This window comes from Accipiter gentilis, chromosome 20 (genome assembly GCF_929443795.1).
Source record: "Accipiter gentilis chromosome 20, bAccGen1.1, whole genome shotgun sequence".
Lineage (NCBI taxonomy): Eukaryota > Metazoa > Chordata > Aves > Accipitriformes > Accipitridae > Astur > Astur gentilis.
Genome location: NC_064899.1, coordinates 4,705,872 through 4,722,306, shown reverse-complemented (window position 1 = coordinate 4,722,306; position 16,435 = coordinate 4,705,872). Strand labels below are relative to the sequence as shown.

The window sequence follows — 16,435 nt, the reverse complement described above, 5'->3', positions numbered from 1 at the left end:
TGGCCTGATCTCGCAGGCCAACAAGTGCGTGGGGCCAAATACAAACTATTTATCCTTAGCCCTTTAACTAGTTCATAAGGCTTTATTGTTTGTAATCAGGCGGGCGCAGTCGTAAGGTGTGGCGTCGTGCCCGGCCAACGCCGCTTAATTCGGCTACCTGGATATTGTCGCCTTGGGTTTTGGAGAATTACATAGCTTCAAATCAAGACTTGTGGAGTATGTCCCAGCTGCATCACTTTCTGGCACATCGCTTGAGTAATTAGGTCAGGCGCTAGAAGACTCCTTAGGTAAAAACGATAAGGAGAGTGGGTGTGAGGAAGGCAATCGCTCCTGCTCGCAAAGTGCCGGCAGTAACGTTACGTGTGAAGTTGAATCCCCTGCTGAAAGAACAAGACGATTCCTGCAAGGAGTTTTGCGCTGCACAGCCAGCGCCTGTCTTCTGTGTCGCCTCCGAAAGATCGCTCCCATCGCTCCTGCGGCGCAGCGTGTCGGTTATGCTGCCCGGCAGCTACTGGGTTGTCCTTTTGTCCCCATCTCAGAGCGTCGCGGCTTGCTGGGCTGAAGTAGGTCATTCCACTCTCCAGGCAATCACCCAGACAGGCATGTCCTCCCTCTTCATCAAGGTTTGTTGTTTACTAAGCAGGGCTGACGAGGCATCCCTTCGCTAAGTGTATTAGGGTTTGTCTTTCAGTGACCGTGGTATAAGGAGTTTAAAATTGACGTGTTTAAGGCTGGGGGATAGAGCGGAGATGGGGTGCTGCCGGGGAGGGAGCAGACGCTGTGCTGTAAAGATTGCATCAAACTCCAAGCAGTGCAGGCAAACAGATTTTTGCATTTTTTTGCAGCACGTACGTGCACAGTTGCCAAGTTTCCCAGAAAGACCATTTGGTAAGACTCTGTCCACAAGTGGTAGGAGTCATTTTTGCATCTCGGCGGGTAACCGTGGCGGTGCGCTCTTGTGAGCAGGGTGGGGGGACGCATGGGGACCGAATGTTGCTTCAAGAGGAACTTGGGAGGAGGTGGCCCGAACGGCAAAGTACCAGGACAATTCTGGGGAAAAATAAAATGCCTTGGGGTGGGGTATTTTTAAAGTGCAAAACTTGCTGTGTAATTCAGTGTAATATTTAGAAATGAGAAGAATTTCGACTGCTGCAGCAACTGATCTGTGAGCAGCAGAGGGTCTTAGTGCCTCCAGCTGACTTCAAGCACTGCAATAATTCTGCATTTTGTGCCACCGGATGGATTTTTTGCATTTTAGGAATTCCTTCATATGTGATTGTGTGACATGGATGGGCATTCGTGGAGCTGCAACTACTGATCCCAAGTCTGAAATATTTGCTTTTTTTAAATACCGAGCAAAGTCTTGGCTTTTCTTCCTTCTTGTGCACTCTACCAAGTATTTGAATTGCAAGCATTGTCATGCAAATGTATGCGCAGAAAAAGTGTGTACTTCATCAAGCTTTGGAAGTTTTCTTTTTTAACTACAACAAAAAAAATCCCACTGCATCTCTAGATGGCAATTTACATTCAAATCCTGTTTGCTGTGTTCTCATGGTAACTAGTCCAAGGGAATATGCACACTCCATGATAAATAGACATCCTTAGAGCTCCAAAAGCATCGCTGGGGTACAGAGTATTGTTCTCTAGCAAAAACTTTTATGTTCGTAACTCCCTTGCTAAACTGTGTCTTAGGGCATTTTGTGCATTTTATCTCTTAAGGTTTAGGAATTTGTTGGCTGCGAAATATATTTACATTCTTGATGCCTATAAGGTGAGATTAGCCCTCGTGTCCTGTTAGTCAGGAAGATCTACAGCGATTGCTGTAGAGCCAGCCCTCGCTAGGCTTGACTTCCTTTGAGTAGCAGCAGGAATGAATTAAGCAAGTACAGCCAAAGATATCACATGAAAGACTTGAAATACCAGTGAGCTGAAGAAAGCCCCGTTCTGTGCGTGTCTGTGTGTGTGTGCATAGCTGCAACTGCTAAAGGTTCAGTTTTTCACAATGGGCGAACGCTGAAGGGTGAAGAAGCCTTCAAAGGTAAGGGGCTTAATTCATGCAGTTTTTAAAATAATTTTAATCTTGCGTACTTGGAGCTGCAGTGGACTTGTAGAAAAAGGAAAAGAAAGTGCCTGGAGTTTGGCTGAGCAAGCTGTGCTAGAAATGTTTCTGGGCTTGTATTTTCTTTTAAAGAGGGTAAATGCATGCAGAATCAAGTTTATGAAAAAAAACGACTAAATTTACTGGGCTAATCATATTTTAGAATGCCAAGAGAGCTTTGCTGCCAAGCAGTCTGCTTTAATAAATCACATTCTGTTTGAAAGTTAAAGGGGTGATTGTTCACAGAGCAGGGAAAAAGTCAGCAGAAGTAGAGCTGTGTGTGCAGAGAGGGGAAGACCTGTGTTGTAGTGATGGGCTGCTTTCTGGAGAAAGGTCTTTTCTGTTGTTCGGCAGTCTATGGCATAGATTCAGGAAAACCGGCTATGTAAAGTTTAGGACTGTAGTGTTCCTGTGACTTATTAAGGCATAAGGTATGGCTGTAGTTTTGCTTTGATTATGTTATAAGAAAACGACACTGGGGATGAGTGTGCTTGGGGTGGGGGGAGTCCAGTGAGTTATCTGCAGTACCCAGAAGTCTAAATTAATTTTGTAGTTTTACTGGAGAAACTCGATGGGGCACATTTGAGACAGTAATTTTTTCACCATAGAAATACAGGAAACGGAATATGGCTGGGAAAAAAAAATTAATTGCAGTAGTAATGGAAAGGATACCATAGCAGCAGTATATTTTGACTTTGTTTGCTCTGTCAGCTCACCCCTTCTGCCCCTGATGAAATAAACCCCCCAGCCCAGCAGGTAAAATAGCTCTGTTCACTGCTGATTGCCTTTGCTTCTGGGATCTGCATTTTGCTCCTCGCTTTCCCACTTAAAGAGCTTGCCTCTGCAAACATTAGAATTCAGCCACAGGGAAGAAAATTAGGATAAAATTGCTTGAGAGAACCTGTTACGAAGGGAATGGGTTTGATCCTGCATCATTGAAGTCTATGGGAGTTTTATTCTGGTCTCAAGAAGAGCAACCCTAAATTTGCCTTGCAAATCTAGATGGAGGAGGTATGATCTGATAAAGTGCCTATGGGACTGGGAAAGGGGGTTCTCATGACTTGTAGTTGTTCTTCTCTCACTGATGTTAGGACGTGTCCTTTTAAACTCCAAGTGGTAACAGTGGTGCTAGGTCAAAATGAAGGTATTTTTGTTGTGTGGAACATCAATGATAGGTTTTCAGTATTTCTTTTGCTAAACTGCTTAGTTTCAAAAAAAAAGATAAGATTTGTTTTGTCTCTTATTCGTTGGTTTATTCAAAAAAATGTATTTACAACCTGTAACATAAATGGAAGAATAACAACGGTGATTTTTTCCAATACGGCTGGATTACTGATGGGAATTACCTGAAAGTTATAGTACTGTCCCAACTATGTACAGATCTTTGTCAGAGGTACCCTCAGAACACAAAGTCCATGTCAAGAGCAGAAGGTAGTGTTGTTTGAGAGTAGACTTGGGTCAGTTGCTAAACTTTTTTCTCTTTAAATGTATCTATCAGTTTATGTGTGTGTGTGTGTGTGTATATATGTGTGGCTTTTCTTAGTCACAGGATGTGGCAAAGAAGCAAAGACTTAATAGGGGAAAACCTCACTGTGATGAATTTGTAAGGACTAAGTAAGTACACTTCAGAACATCTGCTGTACCCTCATCAGATGAAACTTCAAACATGAAATGCTTACTGAAAGTGCATCAAAGCATCTTATCTTTGTTATTTAACTTAAACTTAGAATGTACAGCTTCTGGAGGTTTTAGGCAGTTTATAAGCCTCAGAAGAAAGGCAGGTCCATTCCTAACACCGTCATTAGAATTACAGAAGTGAGGTTGTGGTTTCAGTTGTATGAAGTGGCATGTAGTAGCTGTAAAGTCCGTGTTTCAGGACATCAGCCGAGTCGTAGCTGTGTGACGTTAGTCAGCCTAAACTACAGCAAGTTGTTGGCTGATGCGTGATGAGGTTCGAGGTTGCTGTTGTTGGTTTGTCTCCTCCACGTTCCTGATGTGTGTTCCCTGTTCAGGCAACAGGGAGCTGGGCAGTGTTAGTTTTGTTGTTCAGTCCCAAGCACAGGGGAAGTGTACGCTCTGTTCAGGTCTGTGAAGTTGCTGGTGAGCCAAGAAGCCCATTGCACCACGTAAACCATTCGGGACACTGGGAAGTTTTTTGTTTTGGCTACCACCTTGGGTTGTCACGCACATCTGGGAGCACTGCGCAATGTTTAGTGTGGAAAATAAAAGTTTGTCACCAAATTCGTAGTGCTATATTATATTTCCACCGTTTACGTGATGAGATCTATCGTGGCATTTTTGAAACTTACTCTCTGTAGATCTAGAAATCTTAAACGTTAAGTATGTGGCAAGTAGGGGTTCTGGGGGGTTCAACACTTTTAATAGTCAAGCAGAGATAAAGTAGGTGGGTTGAGAGAAGACATCCACTTTCAGAAAGCCAGATAAACGCCAAATCCGCTGTGATACTGGATTTCTCGAATGAATGGCTGCCCCAGATTCAGCATGAAAAGGACAAGTATGTCCATATGCAGCTTGCCAGCCACACCATTTGTGCATATTAGCCAAAAAGAAATAGTGTCCAGCCTCATTAATTAAGTAGTCTTTCAAAGGGAGAAATAATGATTTTTGTTAAAAGTGGTTTAACACTTAAATTAGCCGCACAGAAGTTTTTCATCTAAGCAAACAATTGGCATAGCAAACAAAGCCACATTTAGGAAAGCTGATCCTATCTTCAGTGTCTCTTTCTGACTCAAACATTAAGAGTTATGTTCTGTTGTATATTTAAGCCAGCCTAGGAATTTCTCAGGGGAGAAATGGCTGTTCAGCCATCCAAAATTGCCATTTCCCTGTGACCGCTGACGTGCACAACATAGCGCGTCTCAAATCAGCCCGGTTCATAAAGGGCACGTACATCTCATTGGCCTCAATGAGCTCTAAGCACATGTCTAAATGCTTTGCTTAAGTTATTACTGGTTTTATGCTGCTTTGGCGAGCACATAACAGAGTACCTGGAGCTACGATGTCTCTCGTCGCACAGCTTTCAAGAGGAGTAAGGCATATGTGCAGCTCCCTAAATGTTGAATACCCAGCCTCAAGTTGTGAGGCGTCTGTGCAGAGGAGAAGACGACTCGCTCCATCCGTTGCTCCAGTGGTGCGGAGTCCGTGCCGCTGGCCAGTCCCAGGAGAACCCAGCGCTGGTGTGTCCAGCAGTGAAAGTGCGTCTAACCGGTCGTGGAGTCTCAACAGTGCCTTTTCAACACGATCAGAAAATACGGAAGAGGGGTAGAAAAAATCCACTTCTGGGGCAGAAAGAGCCATATTCTTACTTAAATGTAACGCAGCAGATTGTAAAACCATAAGTAAGGGCAGAACTTTTCTCCACAGGTTCATCTTAAAAATGGATGGAGTCAACTAAGTGTGTGCTTCATGTAACTGAGAAAAGATGGAAGTAGCCTTAGTGAAAGCAAGTGCCATTGACCAGCGTCCCTGCCTGTAAATTCTGCAGGTTTTGTGGAGATGAACAGTGCCATTGCAATTAAATCACTCAGAAGGTGGTTGAATGTTAAATTAGTTAGGTCCTGCTGTAATTTTACCATCTATAATAATTCATTCTTTCTCTGTGTGTGTGTGTAGTTAGATCAGTTAATAGTTTGATAACCATATTGGGGTTAAGAGAGATTTCTTGCCATCCATTGTAGGTAACTCTGCACCATGCTATTAAAGCAAAGTTTATTTACTCTATAGCTAACTTATTTCACGCATGTATAGGAACTGGAACAAAGAAGTAGTTTGTGAAATTTTTTTGTGAGGGAAAAATATATGGTGACTTTCATTGCAAGTGTTAACGATTGCCAATATATAAGCCATAGTAGTGAGATGACAATGGGGTTTTTTGCTCTACCAAATGCGGTAATTAGCAATGTTTGCAGGAAGCACAGGAGCTACCTGCTGTTCTAGCCAAGGTGATGTTGACTCACCTGTGCCTTTAGCCTGGCCTCTGTGGCAGCAGAGATAGCTGTGATCTGTAGAGCTCCTCCATCTCGTGTTTATATAATATATGAAGAAATCAGTAAAGGGGCTTTTTGTTTGGTTTAGGATGGAAATTCCAGAATTATCAGAAATACCTAATTTGATTTTGATGTGGTTCTCAGAAACATCAAAGAACTCGAGTAGGAGACTTTCCAGTGCTTACTGGGGGGATGGGATGGGATGGGATGGGACAGGATGGGAAGGGACTGTTGTGTTAACAATGAGGCAGTCCAAGGAGAACGTATTTGTTGCCTTTTTTCTGTGAAGTGAATGTACACAAGAACAACCACCCACCTTCATTTTCTGTCTCTTCTCTGCAAAGACACACACATTTCACTACTCTTGATAACGCCTTGTCTAGATCTGCAAGGCAGGTCCTGAATTTATAATGTAAAAAATGTGTAGGGATGCAAAGGCAGCAGCTCGAAGGACCAAATTCTAAGAAAAATGCCAAAGTAAGACTGATGCTGTCTGAGATGTGCTGAGATACAAGATGTAGGAGTAACTCACATACCAATTAAATGGCATTGAGCAGGGTCATTTATCTGGGCCATCACGCAACTCTTGCTGTCAGCCAGGTAAGATGTCTGTGCTGGTCACGGGGATCCCCATCACTTTCTGTAAGCTTGAATTTCCCCTCTCTAGACTTAAAAAGTATCTTAACCGCAGTGTTACAGGTTTCCTCGCACTTCTGAAACTTAAAACAGATCTCCAGACCAGGCACAAGTCCGCTACAGCATAGCTCTCGGGCAGCCCCCCCGGTGTCCTGGGCTCCCCCAGGTTGAAGCGAACCCTCGGTAAAAACAGCAAGGACCACGTGCAACCCAACGGGACGTTTTCGGTGCAGAGGGGCCCTTGTGCCGGCTGCTCTGGCAGGGATCGGCGTGGGGTCCCGGAGGAACCGGGCGGCAGGGGTGCTCCGGGCGGGCTGTGAATGGAGCCCTGTGCCTGCGCCGGGATGGGAATAATCTGCCCTTTCAGTGCTGCCCGACCTCCGGTGTCCTAGCAACCCAAAGCTGTTTGGCTGAATATTTTGTGGCGTTCTTCATTTACACATGTCAGATATTGGCTGCGATTTAAGCCTGGCTGATTTCCCATTAAGGGCTTTAAAACAAAAGGCTCGATACAGGAAGGAGAGGAGAAAAGGGCTCCTTAGGAGATAATTTTATAAAACCATACATTTTTTTCGGCGTAGGAATTGCACCGGCACGTTTCCTTGCTTGAGAAAGCACCAAGCAGCAAGTCTGTGCGTTACGTCAGCCTTGTGCTCTGTAGGCATCTTTTGAGGGCTACTGAGGGAATGAACCGCATGCAGGGACAGAATGCATTGGAGAAGGAGAAACTGCTCGTGGCCTCAGGATTGAAAAAGGGGTGCAATCAAGTGCTAACTTTTTAAAGTTACTTGAATCCGATTTTGACTTTTAGCTAGGAAGTTGCTGGCCCTTATGGCCATACACCAAACACATACGCTCCAAGACAACTTAAACTTTTTTATTATTTTAAACCTTACAGTTTGTGGAGGTGTGATTCATGATTGTTGCAGGGCTTTTCCCATTTTTAACAATTGGAGCCGATAACGTGGAGGAGTTTTTTCTTATTTCATGGTGAATGTGCGAAGGCTTTGTAATGACTTAATCTAAGCTAGTCTGTAGCATTGCAGTCTGTGTCTTCACAGACAGTCAGCCACAGTAAAATCTCAGCCAAACTTCCCTTGCTGGACCGTCAAATACTTGCATAAGTAATGAACTTTCTTCCTGCCAAGGCAAAGCTTGCATGTGGGAAGCGCGGTTCTGCATTGCGTGGCAAACCATTAAGGAAACCATTAATGCCTGCTGGAAGGAGGAGGACATCCCGTGTTTTCTTTGGAGTGTCTGGTGGCTTTAGACAGTCCCACCACATTGGGTAAGCTCTTCCAATGAATACATGTGGTGAGAAAAAGGTGCGCCTTCTGGTTTGGATATGTCTTGCTCTGATTTTCGTGCTTTTTATGTCTTTATCTGCTGTATATTAGAAATTGTTGTTGAATGTATGCTCGTGGTATAGTTACTGACAGATTACTATCAAGGCCTGTCAGCTTTCTCATTGATGAGCTCCTCAAGGCTTTTATTGAAGTCCTTTACTGCTTTTTTTAAACTTGTATCTTTATCCTCATGGCTCTTAACTAAATAGTTTCCAGTGTAGTGATCTCCTTTATTATCGTGCTCCAAAATTGGACACAACATTTCAGTAGGCGTCACATAGCTGAGGTTAGCCCACAAATCACTAAACTGACTTCTGAAATATCAGAGAATTTTTAGTATTCTCTTTAAAGCAATGCCCCAAAATAGAAGAGTCTTAAGACACAAACGGCATTCAGGCATGCAGTCCTAAAGGAATAGGGTATGACCAGATCTAGAGAAGCAGCAGCTGGGTGCCCTGGACTGAAGCAGAGAATAAAGTGAGATTTGGATTTAGAGTCCTCTTCTGCTCTCCTTGTGCTCTACAAGTTGATGTCTCTTGTCCCTCTCTGGAGTGCAATGTTAGCGCCCTCCACCCGTGCATCATCGCGAGCTCTTGTGGCTGGCAGTGAGGTTCCTCCTCCTTTCTACTTACCTGCCATTAATTAGAAGAGGAGGCAATACCCCTGTATCCTCTCCTCCCCCTGTACAGAGCTGCGGTCTGAAAAATGTTGCTCAGTTTTGTGTCACCAGGGAAAGCAAGGAGAGTTGGGATAACATGGATCAAAAGTTATCTGCAATACTATTTCAGGATGTACTGCTGAAGTGATACGGTGTCAGCATTTCAGGGAGAACTAGCTACATGGAGGGTTTCACGTATTCAAGTGAGAGATTCCTTGTAGTAACACTACACTAGGTATTAGAAGGACTGAGGATTAGGTTCTTGCACGGATTGTTACAAGAAAAGGTTTTCCAGCTGTGTCAGACTTTGGCCATGCAAGATGAAATTCATCTTAAACAGGTTCTCTTGAGTATTTTCATCCTCATTTTCTATCCCCTGATGAAACTTCCTGTCTTTCAGGAATAAATGCTTGATACTAAACACCATTATCTGAAAAAATTGTGTTAGAGGAGCAATCCTACAACATGATTTCCTGCTTTTAAGTACAGAAATGGACTTAGGTGCCCAGCGGGCCAATAAACTGTCAAATAACAAAAAAACTTGTAAGGTGTGGGTGAAAAATCTGGTGTGAAGAAGTGAAAGTACAGTGGAAAAAATGAAAAAATAAAAAATAAAAAAAAAGGATGGGGTCTCAGTCCATATAAGTTATTTGATATCATCGCTGACGTGAAGGGTGAGGGTTTCACCACCTGCCGTCGGTCTGCACGCAGCCTCAGCAGACACGGAGAGGTGTGTGCAGTTTTCTTGACCGTTGTAATGAACAGCGGTGACGCTGGTGTTGGCTGTCTTGACATGGGGTCGGTAAGGAAGGACAGCTGTCCTTGCAATTAGTACCTCACAGCATGTTTCTTCATGGTGTGTCTGTGGCTGTCAGGCAGCCTGATTGATTTTCTTCAAGAGAAGCCTGCTGACTGGTCACAGTGTGGGGAGAATGAGGCCAGATTGGGGTTTAGTCTGCAGGGACTGGAGGCTTTAGCGAGGATGACCTCAAATGAAATGGCAACAGATTACTCACAGGTGGAGAAGGAGGGTCCATGAGAAGTTCCAGCTGGGGTCTGTGCTGCGAGTCGCACCTTCTGCCAGCGTGCTGAGACCCTGCCAGAGCGGCTTCAAACCTTAAATCCCTCTTTTCCCAAATGCTCTTAATTGTCTGTCTCTCATGGATGGTCTTGCAGTTGCTGTTCCGGGACAAACAGCCCCTGAGACTTGCTGTGCATTTCAATGGACTCCCTGAATAATGTATTCAAGCAACAAAGGCTCACTTCAGCTGAAAATTTAGGCAATCACATAGATAGCTTTGAACGTGTGCTTAGAAAACTTAAATATCTCCAGTGTTCTAGCCTGTGCCTTTAACAATCTATTCCTATTTCATGAAGCTTTAAGAAGAGTGTAAGAAATAACACTGTCGTTTTGAGGAGGTGGCATTCCTCTGGGCTGCTGTTAGAGGTAGACAAATTCTGTCTTCCTTCAGAAGAAATTCTGTATACCTTTAGAAAGGAAGGTTCACAAAGGGGCTGTTGTGTGTTTACTCAGGGGTACATTTAGTCCATACAAGCCAAACAAAAAGATTACTCTGAAATGCAAGAGTACAGCGACAATGACTAATAAAAAGTAGATTAAATAGCTCCAGGATTGTGAGTTTATTGATCGTTGTTGATGAAAGCATGAAATCGCAGCAAGCCGGTCAGAATCATTTGAGAGTCTTTTCTCCAACGACGAAGCTAGTTCCAGCTCTTATCTTTGCTATAAATAAACAAGCAGGACCTGAAACATGACTACAGCATCTTTGTAGATGGATCTAACTCAGCAGTGCCTTGACCTAGTTGAAATCTTCAAACACCAGTGCAAACGGTCAGTGTGGTAATGTACTGCTTCATAGCTCTTAAATGGGCTGCTGTCTTAAAAATACCCTTGAGATGCCCTTGTTTGTAAGGTAAGCTGGGTGACAGGCTGAATATAAATACAAAAGCATTTTCACATTCGTTTATTGAGTTTCCTCCTTTGACTGTTTTGGTACAGTAGAGGAACTCTAAAATTACACTGTTCCTTCTATATGGTATTATTTTTAGCACGGGCAACTCTAACCTGTGGCGTGAGAGTGGCTAATTCTGCAGTCTGTCTCTTATCTGAAATACTCAGGGCTGGAAGATGAGTCACACAGGTCAGATGCAGTAGTTGGAGTTGAAAAGATCAGCTAATCGTGTAAATGCTTGCTGTTGGTAAATGCAGTACTTTCGCGTTCAGACCTGTAGAGACTGTATAAAAGAGCCAGCATATTGTTACTGAGTTGGCAGTGAAATCTGGCCTGGAGTTTGCAGCAGAATTTTTTGAGGCACAAGTTTTGATGCAATATACCCATGCTCTTTTTCTAGCAAGTTAACCACCAGCAGTGTTAGTAATTTTTAAAGGCTTTTTATGGGGTTTTGGGGTTGGTGGGTAGATCAAGGCCAAGGAGAACTTTGGCCATGCAGAACTTACTGTTATTTCAGGTTTATCCAAATATTCCTTGACTTACCAGTGCCATACAGTAGAAATATCAAATCAACTTTAGCCGTGGCACATTCTTTGTTTTTATTCTCCTATACCCTTATGGTGTTTGCCTGTGGACACAAATACTCGGGGACAGTAAGGGAGTGTCTTCAAAAACAAAGCAGGCATCAAACTTGTCTACGTTTTGACCTGGACCTCTTCGAGTTACAGGTAGCTGCGTGCTGGAGAAGACTGTAGAGGGTTTCTTCCCTTGAAATACTCTTGCTGTTAGGTCAGTAGGACCTGATGCTCCAGGTCCTTGGGCAGGATGCGCACAGGTTTTGATGCTCCTTGTTCTGGAAGCAGAACAGTTCTGAGGTTGAAACTCTGTTGAATAAGCCAATGCTGTCAAAGTTTACAGTGCAAGCGACTGAAGAAATGATGGCTAGAGGAGCAGGGGGTGAAATGGTTTGTTGGAGGTGCAAGGGTGACCAACATGGCACTGCAGCTGAAGTCTCTGGATTTGACAGGGAGGTTGCCCTAGCCCTGCCTGTCCTGGCTAAAGGTGCATTTTCCTATTGCGGGTGCAGGCGTTTCCCTTCACTTCTTTCAGGTTACTGGCTTGGATCATCAGCACGAATAAAGGCTGCCGAGCAGTACGTATGGATAAGAATCACTGAGCATAATGTGGTTTAAAAAAGGCAAACAATGGGCATGCAGAAATGTTCGTATCGGTTTAGCTGGACTATATATTAGAAGTTAATTTATTCACGCTTTTCAGATTTGGGAGGAAAGCCTGGCATTTGTTTTGACTTGTGGAGCTGGTGACTGAGATCAGAAGACCATGAGGACTGTTTCAGAAAGATCTGGCTTGATAAGTTCCCCTATTTCTGAAGAAATACTAGTACTTGTTTGGACATGGAAACAAGTTCAAAACCCATTATAAAGCAGAGGAAGACTGACCTCTTCTTAATTTTTGCTTCTTTTCTCCAGAGTAAAATTGCCAAGACTTCATTTTAGGAGTAAAAGAGCAGATTTAAAAAACGCAGACATTGAGAAAAGTTACTGTTTTTTAAAGAAAAAGTTACTTTTTCACATCCTCATACCAGTTTTTCGTCTTTTTTTTTTTTTTTTCTCTGTACCCATCTTCTACAGAACACTTTCCTAAGCTAGGAAAATCAACATTTTTAAGACACAGTAGCAAAGCTGACATAGTCCTACTCAGGTTCTCACAGAGAAATCTAGAAACAAGGGACTGCCCCCCCCCCCCCCCCCCCCCCCAATCTCTTTGTGAAGTTCCTCCTGCCTACCTAAAATCCGTGAAGGCTGCTGTAATCTGTCATTATTGTGCCTGTACACTTCTGAGGCGGCCATTAGTTCAGGGAGGACGAAGGATTTCCGCAGGGGGAAGTCAAGATATCCTCTGTGTTTGAACAGAGCAAATCATGAGCAGAACAAAAAAAAGTTGTGTTCTCTGTGTGTGTCATTCGGATGCTTGGGGTCTCCACTAAGGATGCTGTCCAGGGAAAAGGGACGGTGTTTTTTCAAGCCTCAGTCAGACTGTAATCTAAGGAACGATTTTATCATGAAAATTATGCGTAGGTGTTAGATGTCTTGTCCTAGTGGCTGCTTCCAGTTATGATTTCAGGCAGAAGCTTTGCCCTTTAGGAGGCTCGCAACAGATCAGAGCAAGCACTTAGCAGCTTAAGGAGCCAGACTCTGGCCAGCAGAGACTCCAGGTCACATTAAAGCCTTGGCTTCGGTGCCGTCTGGCGTAAATTCAGTGGAGGCGTTTGGATTCAGGAAATGATAAATTGCAAGTTGTGCTATGAAGGAGTACACCACAAAAAATACCTTTATCAAGTAGAGCAGACCTCACTCGTAGCTATTAATTTCATGTTGATGTTGCTTAGTGCCCTAACGTGGCTGTGACCTGTGTGAGTCTAGCTGTTGTCTGGCGATTTTGCATGTCGGAGTGGTTTAGTGCTACCATACCTTGATAAAAGTGAAATATCTACTGAATATTGAGTTGATTTGAAGTTGATTGCATCTCTCAGACAATTTTGGAAGCTATCAGTTGACTTCTTTTTCTGTTGCCTTCTCTTTTATAAATTTGATCTTACTTTGCAGAAGTCTTACTTTTAGCAAGTAATTCGGATTTTTACTTTGGAAGACCTGTTGTTTTGAAATCAGTTATGGTTCTGTTGTCTATCTGAAATTTTCCTACAGAATACACTTTCTTCCCAAGCCTTCATTTGTGAAACAAGTCCAGTTTTTACAGCAACACTGGTAAAAACCTAGCAGACCCCAGAGAGGAGTCCTGTCCTGTGTTAGTTTGGTATAAATCTGAAAGTTAGCTTGCTTACCCCAGGAAGTCTGAAGGAGCACCAGTAAAGAGACAAGGAACGGAGCATTGGCTGCATAGGTAACCCTTTGCATGGAGATTTTATGCTATTGCAAGTTTAACTCCTTAGTGCTGCACCGGGCATCGTTCAAGTGGAGACGGTCATGATTCTCTGTCTTGGAAGCGTCTGCAGTTTAATAGCGGGGTATATGCAGTACTTGCACTCTGGTGCAAGAAATGCACATGCAATTGATTTTTTATTTTTATTTTTTTTTAAGTATGAGGAGTCCTGCTAACTGGAAGTTATGCTTAAGGTTATCCCTGCCTGCAAGTGTTTATACGATTGAGGCTGAAGCCCTCTTCATCCACGGAGTAAAACTACCTGAGGAGCATTGTATCGCCAAGTCGTAAGGTGGATATGCTGGACGCTGTGGTGATGCGCACAGGACTGCATTGTTAATTCTTCTGGTTGTTTTCGTTAGACATGGGAAACCCTGGATGCTTTTTAGTGTTTAGGGTTTCGGCTCCCTCTCAGACCGGCTGCAGCTCTCCCTGTTGCTGAGGACTAAAGAGTCGCTGTGATAGCTCAGTCAAAAACCCCCGAGCGATGGGAGGTGTCTTCTGGTACTCCATGTTGAAAAGCTAAGACATGAGTCCGGCACGCCTCTTACCACCCCCCAACAGTTGACTCAAAGCAGCCAGACTTGTTGCAAATGTAATTCCAGTGATATGCCAGGGCAGGATTTGACCCTCTGATTTAATAGCCTCATGTGTCTGTGAGTAATTAAAAATAAATCATAACGTAAAGCGAAGGAGTAGGCTTATGTAATTAGGGTTGCGATGGTCTTTCTGTTGCCCTGCTTTGATAGCATGTTAGCATCTCTTGCAATGTTTCTTACTTTTCTTTAAAAATGCAGGTATCTGAAGGTAGGTGACTCTGGGACAATCCCAGCTTCTGGTGACAGAGCAGGGCTGCTTCTAATTTCTGTAGCTGCAGGAAAACGGTCATGAAAATGTTGCTTCTTCCTCTGCAACTCAGAACAGGGATGGAAAGAGAAAGTTTTTTTAAAAAAAGTAACACGAGCTTTCAAGCCAGCTGTGTGAGTGACTTTTGACTTTTTAAGTGCCTGGGGGTGGCAATAAAAGGATTAGGTGATGCAGCAGCCATCTGGCTCCCAACGCTGGAGGTGCTCCCTTGCGGAGGGAGAGGCTGCCTTGTGAGAGAGACAGCTGTCACGTCACCAAAATTTTGCCTGGTTTTGGTATATCCTCATTTCCATCCATGCCTCCCCACCTCAAAACACCAAAAATACTGTTTACTTGGCAAGTCTTGTGAAGAACATCGCCTTTTGAGTCGACGAGTATGGGTGTAGCGTTAAAGAAAATAAGATATATTGACCTGTGTCTGCTTGTGGCACGCATCAGCCTGGCGTTACACGAGGCAAAAAGCGAGTATGGTTTTTTCCCTCAGGATTTGCGTGTGCGTTTGTGTTCATTCCCCCCTTCTCCTGTCGGGCATCATCAGCCACCTGCACGGATCCAGGCAGGCAGGTGTGTGCGCGGACATTCAAAGGGCGGCTTTGCAAGGCTTACACCTAACACACCTGCCTGCCATAGGGTGGGCACCTATGGAAAACACTGTTGGCAATACCAGTCATGGAGTATCAATACCTTTATTGTAAGCGCTCATGCCGTGTGTTCGCTAAAATACACAGATTTTGCTCGCGGTGTATTTTACTGGTGGTGGGAAAATCCGAATTAAACACATCGTTGAGAAAGAGGAGTTTGTTCGCATCATTCGCAGAGGCATTTTTCCCCTCTGGAACATTTAATTTTTTATACTATGGAAAGAAAATGTTAAGTCACATTTGTAACAGAGCCATTAATGGAACAACGGCCAGAGTGGTGCGGAGTTGATGTAGCTCCCTGGGATGCAAAGCACCGGTCTCGGAGGGAAGGTAAAAGCAGCCGCTGGTGGTGGCTGATTTTCTCCGGACCCCCCGTCCGCCTGCTCGGGCCGGATCAGGCCCTGCCGGCACGCAGTGCTAATTACCCCAGGCAGGGCAGGGCTCACCATGGTGACCAGCCGCTTTCTAAAACGCAAATTGTTTTCATTTTTTGTTCAGTGCTATTAACTGTGGAGGAAGGGCCAGGCTGGGGTGGTTTTCCGTATGAATTTTAGCCCCTGTACCAAAGGAAGGGGTTGGAGAGTCTTTCGCTGTCGGAGGAACGGTGAGTGCTGGGGAAACGTTTGCCCGTGCGGCTCCGAGACAGCTCGGTGCAGAAGGGCTGCTGCATCTCCAGAGGAGTCTCCCACCCCTGCTCCAGAGGAGAAATTAATGAAAGGAAGAATAGCGACATTTTGGTTTAGACGTTTTGCCTTTGAAAGGAGGGAGGCAGAAGTTAATCTCTCAGTATTTCTGAAGCTACCTAATTAGCGACTCAGAGGTATCATCAGTAGCACACAGTGTTTTGTTCTATGGATAAAGGTGCTGAGGGAAAAGTTTAGACTGGATATTTTAAATGAGCTTTTGAGTCTGTTTTCCTGAAAGTACTTTTGATAAGTTCAAAATTGGGGGAGTTATTTATTTGCTAAGTTGAACAAGAAGCATGATTAAAGCCAGTTAATGAGTATCAAGAGAGTCCTCTGATTTACGGTTGCTCAGGGCTTGATCTTGCTGTCATTTCTATCAGCTGAAGAACTTCAGATCTTATACAAACCATTGACTGTATCGATGAAAACCCACCTTCTGAACTTCTTGCAAAGCAGCACTGTACTCCAGCCCTGCAAATGGCCGCAGGAGGGTCAACTGGTGGGTTAAAGTGGATGTTTGGGCCGATGAATTAAGTGGTGTATTTACATGTGGTGTTATTTT

At 44.0% G+C, this 16,435-nt stretch overlaps 1 protein-coding gene across 2 annotated transcripts in view; it reads left to right on the top strand.

Moving 5' to 3' along the window:
* MYO10 (myosin X) overlaps positions 1–16,435 on the top strand; it is a 166,592-nt gene that overhangs the window by 115,918 nt on the left and 34,239 nt on the right. The window lies entirely within an intron of this gene.